At 35.1% G+C, this 8,308-nt stretch overlaps 1 long non-coding RNA gene across 1 annotated transcript; it reads right to left on the bottom strand.

The window, feature by feature from the left end:
* Positions 1–214: 214 nt before the first annotated feature.
* Positions 215–3,211, bottom strand: LOC307128034. The gene is made up of 7 exons (XR_013816725.1): positions 3,009–3,211; positions 2,338–2,411; positions 2,044–2,091; positions 1,877–1,960; positions 1,521–1,726; positions 1,194–1,353; positions 215–1,095 (listed from the first exon to the last, which is right to left on the bottom strand). It is a non-coding gene; the product is annotated as an uncharacterized lncRNA (long non-coding RNA).
* Between the last annotated feature and the right edge of the window lie 5,097 nt (positions 3,212–8,308).

Below are 8,308 nucleotides of genomic sequence, written 5' to 3'. Positions count from 1 at the left end.
GCAGCCGGCTTCCTACCGCCTTCGTACCGCCGCCGGCCCGCAGGCAAACCGCCGTTCCGCCGCCTTTATACCAGAAGGCGGCCCGGCGGAGGCAAACGCTTTTTTCGAACGATCTGCCTCCGCTTATTGTGTAATAAATAATATATATATTTATTTATTATTCATATATTTGTAACATGCAGTTTATGATGGATAATAATTGAACAAACCAGATAAATTCCCATTTGGCATTTTTATTCCACATTTCAAAGTACATTAACTATCAATGATACAAGATAATATAAATTAAATATAACAGACAATAAATAAGCTTAAATAGGCCTATAAATAACAAAAAACATTTTTACTAAAGAACCTGCATGTTTCCAATTAAATTTTGGTTTAAAAAAAAAAAAAACAGCCTTACAAGCAAATTATAACACTTACAATATTTGTTAATAACAAATAGGTCAGCTCTGGGATGAAAAGAATTACCATTAAATATTATATCAAATAATGAGGATATTTGGTACCAAAGAATGTGCAGGATACCAAATAAATCGAGGTATAACATCACATTTAACAAGCCATTTCTAACAATAGCATAAATGGTAATAATTTAGAGTAAAGCTCTGGAGAAGAATAGAACAGTAGTAGAACAGAACATTATAACAAGCCTGACTATGGGTTCTCCGGTTTTCCCCGACCTCCAGAATGAGGCAGCGCAAATTGGCTTATCTTCAGTGATTTCTTGTGCGCCTATATAAAGGACAAACAACCTCGCCATCCCATATCTATCCAAGGAGCTGCCTTCAAGGCAGGGTCACAGGGAATAAAAAAAAAGTAATTTCCACAGTGAACAGTGTGGATTGGGTGAGTGTAGCCTGAAACTTCTGGCTTCTTTAGGGGTCTTGATGTTACTGACTGCAGGATAAAGAAAGGGTTCCAGGTGTCAGTAGTCAGCCTAGGTGTAAGAGGTCGGCTGTGGGTCCCTCTCAGCTGTGCGGCGTCTTTTTCCACCTTCACGATCAGATGCTCCTTTCAGGTAACGCATAGCGCTAACCTGGACCGCCTCATCAGTGGCATCCTGGGTTGCCGGGTTCTTCCGGATGGCTCCTGTAGAAAATACAGATCTGTCATTCCATGTGAATGTCATAAGGCCACACACATCTACTTAAATATATAACAAATTTATATATTTATATATATATTACTTTGAACAATGGTCTTCAGGAACATGTCTCTAAAACATGCTTTATCCCCTACACCCGTCCAGGTTGTATTAATGGAAAGGTGATTAGAGAAGATACTCTAAAGCATTCGCCACACGGTTGTCTTTAGGTCCCTCCCACATTTGATTGCCAAAAACCGAAGCTGAAAATACAAAAAAGTGTTACAAATTACATATCTCTGAAGCTTCTCATACATAAATATAAAAATGTGACAGGCTGTGATTCAGACTGTAGAATATGCAGTGTACAATCTTAAATTTTACTTTTTAGATTACCCTACAGCATTATAAACAAAATCAGCACACTTACTGGAGCTCTTTATCCTGCCTCAAACTGTTGTCAAGCAACGCCAAATGGGTTGTCTAGGGGGAGTAACAGACCCCCTGGCAGGGATAACTCTCCAAAAGACACATTGGCACTGAAATGTTGCAGCATAGTGTCCATTTTGTTGTCCATGCTATGCACAACATCGCCAAACTCTCCAAGACGTCGCAGCATTAGGGTCTGATCTGCACCTACAGGGGTTCACAGAATAAAAGAATAAAGCAGTCAGTCCTGGTCCCTCAACTACTAAACTATGACATTTACAACTAGGTCTACTACATGTACAGGTGGCCCCAGTGGGAATTAAACCAACAACCACAGGTGTTGTTTGCAAGTTGTACCTGATTGCCCAGTACGAGCAAACGTCGTCAACATTGTCCCAACTTGCTTCACCTGCTCATGAAGTGAGCCGCTGTCATCCGAAGCTACAAAATGAAAGGCATTTGGTAATTTTGGACCTACATCACAGTCAAAAAAGTAAAATTTAAGAAAGAGTGCATGTTCTCACCTGCTCGTGCATTGCTTTCCCTCAGGGCTTGGTTCTCATTCTGGAAATCTACATAAAAAATATTTTATTTTAATTATATATATATATATATATATATATATATATATATATATATATATATATATATATATATATATATATATATATATATATATAACAACAACTACAGGCACAATTTTCCATACTGTTAAAGTTTCCAACATCTGCAATTTCCTGTTTGTCCATCTCAACTCCTTTCAATATTCTTCTCCTTATAGCCCAGTAACTAGACATTGTGACTAACAATTTATTTACCTTGAAAGCCGAAACGATTGTCCAACAATAGGTCTCTTGGATGAAGATAACCGATTGTGCTCTGGTCAAGGTATCTGCAAGAAAATGTGAACAAAACCGCATTGTTAACGTTAAATACAGAATATACAGTAGCTATGCTGTGGGGGGAAAAACTGGTCAGCCAAATGTGGAACAGTAAAATGTATTCATTCAGTGTAGTGATTCAAGTAAACTGCATTGTCCTCAAACATAATAAGTACAGCAGTTCAGAGAAATAACTCATAAATGACCTTAAATGCTAGAAGAACAGTAGCAACACAGCACATGTTAGCTAACACTTGCTAAAACTGACCTAACGTTAGCAGCATGCTTGTTCGGACTAACAAAATAATTTAAATAACCTATATACATCATTCTGTTTTGTTAGAAAACACCAAAAGTTAAACTTAAGTCTTTCTAGATGTAAAGCTTTGGCTAACTTACCTACAGTAGCTAGATACATTTTAACATGTAGAACATGCTTGAACTCAGTGTGTAAAAAAGGCGAAACAGCACGTGTTAGCTAACACTGTGTATTGTGCACTATATCAGCGTGCGTGTCTGAACAAACTAATTAAAACAACCTACCGGTATAGCTATACATCAAAAATGAACATAATATTGTGTGACACAAAAAGGAAACATGTACTTACTTAAACGCTCGTAGTCGAGGATATTTTCTGATCTCCTCTCTTCAAATACTAAAACCATGTGATGAGCGGCCGCTGTTGGTAAATCTGTATGTTTTACCGGTTTGTCTTCCGTCTTTTTTAAGTATACTGCCCCTCTCGGCCGGTGGAGGTACTTCTCTGTTTTTTTTTATTTTATTTTTATTTAAATTAGTACATGTATAGACAAGTACAATACAAAAAGTACAATGAGAGAAAAATAAAAATAATAAAGCATTGTGGTACAGTTCCGAATATGTAGAACAAAGAATAACAACAAATGTAACACTGTATATAAAATAAATAATAAAAATAAGAATTCTGAGATAGAAAATACTTTATAATATTAAGGCAGTCACATGAAATTGAAAAGCTTTCAGGTTTCTGTTTTTGTAAGCTTTTTGTTTTGCGACCTCATGTTTGAGAGGGTTTCAAATATTGTAAAAATCAGCTTTATAAGAGGTAATATTAGAGGGCTTCTTTTGAGTTATTCTTGTCTTATGAATGTAGAATTTTTCCTAAATAATTAATAATATATTTTTGTTTTTCAGAAAAATATGGGTTTTGAAAACAAAGTAAAATGTCATGAAGTTAGTTCTAATTTTTTGTCATGTCTATTTTAAAGTCAGTCCAAAAAGAAATAGAAAAAAGGCCAATACAAAAATAAGTGTTATCCTAAAATGAACTTTCAAACTTTCTTAACCCTCCTATTATGCTAAAAAAAAAAAAAGTATTAGCCTACATCCATTATGGGTCAAATTGACCAACACTGTTTAAACACACTCGACATGCAAATAATCAAGTGAAAATTTAAATGTAATTTCCTAAACCTAACCTTATCATGGAATCAAGAGTCAAGAATCTGTTATAAACCCTAATGGCTTTGGAGCAAAAAAAACTAATATTTGATATAATTCACATATAGGCTATTATGATTTTATAATCGCTTCAAATGTGAGAACTAGTTAAAATGCTGTCAGTTCCACTCTATTTCCCAACAAGCCAAACATAGCCAACGTGGCTGGTCGAATTTGAGAGTAGAAATCCTTGTATTTCACAGCGGCTTGCCGCCAGCCGGCCGCGGTCCATTAGGCGGAGGCAACCGCCAGAGAAAATGAAGCCGGCGGCCCGCCGGCTAGTCGGCCGCGGCATCTCGCAAGAAATGGGAGTGACGTATTCGGCGGCAAACGTTTCATCACCGCCAGCGGGACGCACCTATAGCCGACAGCTTAGGGCCGGCGGCAAAAAGAAGCCGTGCCGATATTTTTTGCTATCTGGGTGATAGCCTTTTAATGATTGCTTTGTATCAACACATGGACATGTGGAAGGTTGATCTAGAACAGTTAAAGAGAAATAATAATTAACATATAAATCACTTAAGTGATATAAATAAACTCAACATAAAGTGTCTTCATCCTCATTCAAGTGATAGCGATCGCTATATTAAACTTCAAAGGATTGACGTCAATGATTCAGCGCATAACTCACGTGAGATAAATAGATTGCATGAATATAAATGAATAAAACTTATAAACAGTATCTGCAACGAATACACTTGTAATACAACATTAATATTCAAATAACACTGGACTTACTTGTACGTTACTCATACAATGTCCTTAAAGTGCGAGCAATCCAGCGACTAGCGCTACGCATATTCTCAGTCTACTAAATGAGCGTAAGCTGCGCATGTTGCGCAATATTTTGTAACGTGCAGCGCTGATTCTGCGCGCATCTCCGGTTATTATGCTGAACATGGAGAATTCACAACATTAACAGATGCCATAACAGAAACTTTGAAATGATAAAGCTGTGTTAACATGCCTGAAATGATCCTGTCTATAAATATAATAATAATACATAAATGGTCATCTAAAAATGATTTCCCGTCTTTCCCGAAAAGAGCTTGAATTTCCGTTATATCGAGTGAAATCAGATCCAGAATCGCACACTGTAATTCAGAAATGCATGCGAGATATGCACAAAACACACACAAATGGCGACCCATGCTGGTCAAAATTGGAAATGCAATGAAAACACAGGCCAAGCATGTAATGATACCTGGAAAATAAAATAAGGATTAAAAGGGATTTAAGGTAATAAAGAAAAAGAAGAAGAAGAAAGAAGTAAGAATGGTAAAAGCAGTTCTAGTCTAATTGTAGCCTAGATGTGAGGTAATCCATTTAGGCTGAACTCTTTGCTAATAGTATTTTATTTAAAATATGCACACATTCAATATTCACTATGTCAAAAGTGCAAAACGTGTCTTATAAATTCCATTAAAAAAAAAATGAACAGTTTACATCACTGTATTATTACTGTGGGTCGTTGAATACATCTATCATAAACAGTTGTCAAATATTAAATGTTTAGCTACTTATATCTCACCACGCACCCCAAAAATGATAAGAGATGTTTCTATTGTTATAATAATGATTGTCTAAAATGTCTACACATAAAGGTAAAAATAGTATTATTTTAATTTTAAAAGTGTTTGTTTTCCAGTAGATGGCAGCAATCCTCCACTAAACCAAAGCACATGTTCACTTTATCATCATGAATGAAAATGAGAAATGTAGATATTTTTTAAAAGTGGATTTTAAAATGATGCCATTTTATATAACTGTATTAATTTGTGCACAACTTTACAGTAAAAACATTAATAAAGCTTTCTGATATTACAATGTGTGTGGTGGTGTGGTTACGGCCCTGCTTGTCTTGTGTTTTTTAGCGGGCTTTGCTAATGAGGCCAATTAGAGAGAATTATTAATATATTTTTTTTATAACAAGGGTTTATCAATGATGCGTAGGCTATATTATTGAACTAACCGAAGACAAAATGTAGAATTCAGAAAATAATGTAGAATGTTTTTTTTCCAAAAAAATATACTGTAACAAAAGCCTTGTTTGTGTAACCTTTTCCCACACAAGTTTGAAATGTTCCAAATGACCCCCAGACATTTTTTATAATAGGTTTGTGTGAATATTGTTTTAAGTTCACTTGGAATTGATATAGCTTTTATTTATACAATAATGTTGAATGTCTATCATTAATGTTTTAAAAGAAGAAAAAAAAATTCAGAGACATCGGTAGCAGTTTTCATAAAAATGTGTCATTACAACAAATATTTCAAATATACTGTCTTTAAGTTGTTTCTACATAAATTTGGAGAGTAACTGTGGAATTATTACAATGAAAAAATATTAAAAACGCAGATGTTGAATGTGCGATTAATTAGTTACTTTTTTTAATTGATATATATATATATATATATATATATATATATATATATATATATATATATATATATATATATATATATATATATATATATATATATGTATATATATAACTGCCTTATAACTAGATTCACCTTTACATGTTTAATTGTTCATTTTCAAAGCACTAAACTGAGATGTACAGTAACCATCCAAAACATTCAACAGATTTATTTAACCTGGGGACAATTTATTTAGAAGGTTTTTGTGACCTCTTGAACTGCAACTAAAAAACAACAACAACAACTTTCGGCCATTTCCACCACTGAGTACACAGGCCTCTGTGAAAGGGGACAGTGTGATACCATTTAGGCGCACCACTTTTGGACAAAACGTATTGTCAGTAATAGGCAGAAAACTCTGGAATAGTTTGCCCCTTCCAATAAGAGAATGTCCTACATTGAAAACCTTTAAAACTCACTTAAAACAGTTGCTTCTAGAAAACCAGACATGTACTCACACATTTATCACCCATACATTTTCACTGTTTATTGAATGCAGTATAGAGGTGGATGAACAATGTCTTTGCCATTATGTGTCTTTTTGTTTTATCAATGTACATGTCATTATTATGTGTATATTTTACTCTATAGTGAATGAATGCTGTTTGATTGTGGGCTGTCTTCTTGTTAGTCTTATGTTACCTGCCTAGGGACTGCAGATGAAAAGTAGTTATTTTGACTAATTCTGGCATATTTACATGATGTATTTTTATACAACAATGTTAATTTATATGCATAATCCCTATCAAATAAATCAATAAAATAAAAATAAATAAAAGAAGTGTACTTTGCAAGGCTGTGCGTTCAACAAACAAATGATACTTTTATTCAAAGGGGTCATCAGGTCACATATAAGACACTATTGTCAGGATGTACCAGCGGACAGAGGTGTAAAATAAGTGACAGGGACAAAAATGCACAGTCCAGAGTTGTTTTAACTCCCAAAGTGGAAAAATATAAATACATACAGTGGCAATAGTGAAGACAGAAAAATAATCCAAATATAATACAGAGGAAAATACATTTGCAATACACGAATGTAAGTTGGCTATGCCGATGTACAGGACCAAAAAACACAAACGAGATTGAATCTCTCCACACTCCCTCCCCTGCCCCTAAAATGGCTGCCTCTTTTATAGGCTTTGGCTCCTCCTATTTTTGGAACATATCATTTTAGGGGAAAACCTATAAGTTACAAACAGGTGACAAGACATAAACAAACAAACCTTCATGACATTTCAACTCTACATCATATATTATTTACATCTATTAACATGTACAGAGCTCAAAACAATAAAGACAAAACATACATCCCAGGCTCTCTCCCTCCCCTATGAGGTCAGAACCCGATGGAGTAATCTTTGATGAGCAAATGCTAGTTTAAATATGGCTACTTTCCATGTGTACTGGTGTGGCATGTGAGAGGTGTGATGGAAATATTTTATATAATGGCCTCAGAAATGGTCAAAGGGTTATTTAGCATGACATTACAGAAAAACGCAGACTAAGGATGTTCAGGTCAAAGACCATGTAGACTTAGCCAAAAAGGTGCAGTCATATGTGTGCTCATGTGTGTTTGAGTAAACGCTAGCGATAGTAGCTTCTCGACGGGACGCCGTCACCTTACTTCGGGAGGGGAATTACCTCAAAGTATTGAAATTGTGTTCGATGTATTCGAGAAGGGAATTACCTCGAGATACTGTAGTTTTATATTAACAACTGGGAGTTGTTTTGAATTGTCCGTGGTGAAGTCAGATAAACGGATTGAGAATTTCCGCGACAGAGGTGAACCAGAAGGGATGTTTAGCTGTTTGAAAAGCGTTGAAGTTAAACTGATAACTGAATGAAATGAAATAAACTCTTATGGTGTAAAGTATTTTTGGTGTTCCTCTCTGTGTAATGATATTAGAACCGCATGCGTCACTGAACATTAAACATTTAAACAAATTCCAGCATTAAACAAACAAAACAATGAAACTAACAACTTGGGACGATGAACGGGAT

This window comes from Gobio gobio (genome assembly GCF_949357685.1).
Source record: "Gobio gobio genome assembly, chromosome: 6".
Classification (NCBI taxonomy): Eukaryota; Metazoa; Chordata; class Actinopteri; order Cypriniformes; family Gobionidae; genus Gobio; species Gobio gobio.
This window is presented reverse-complemented; position numbering and strand designations above follow the sequence as displayed.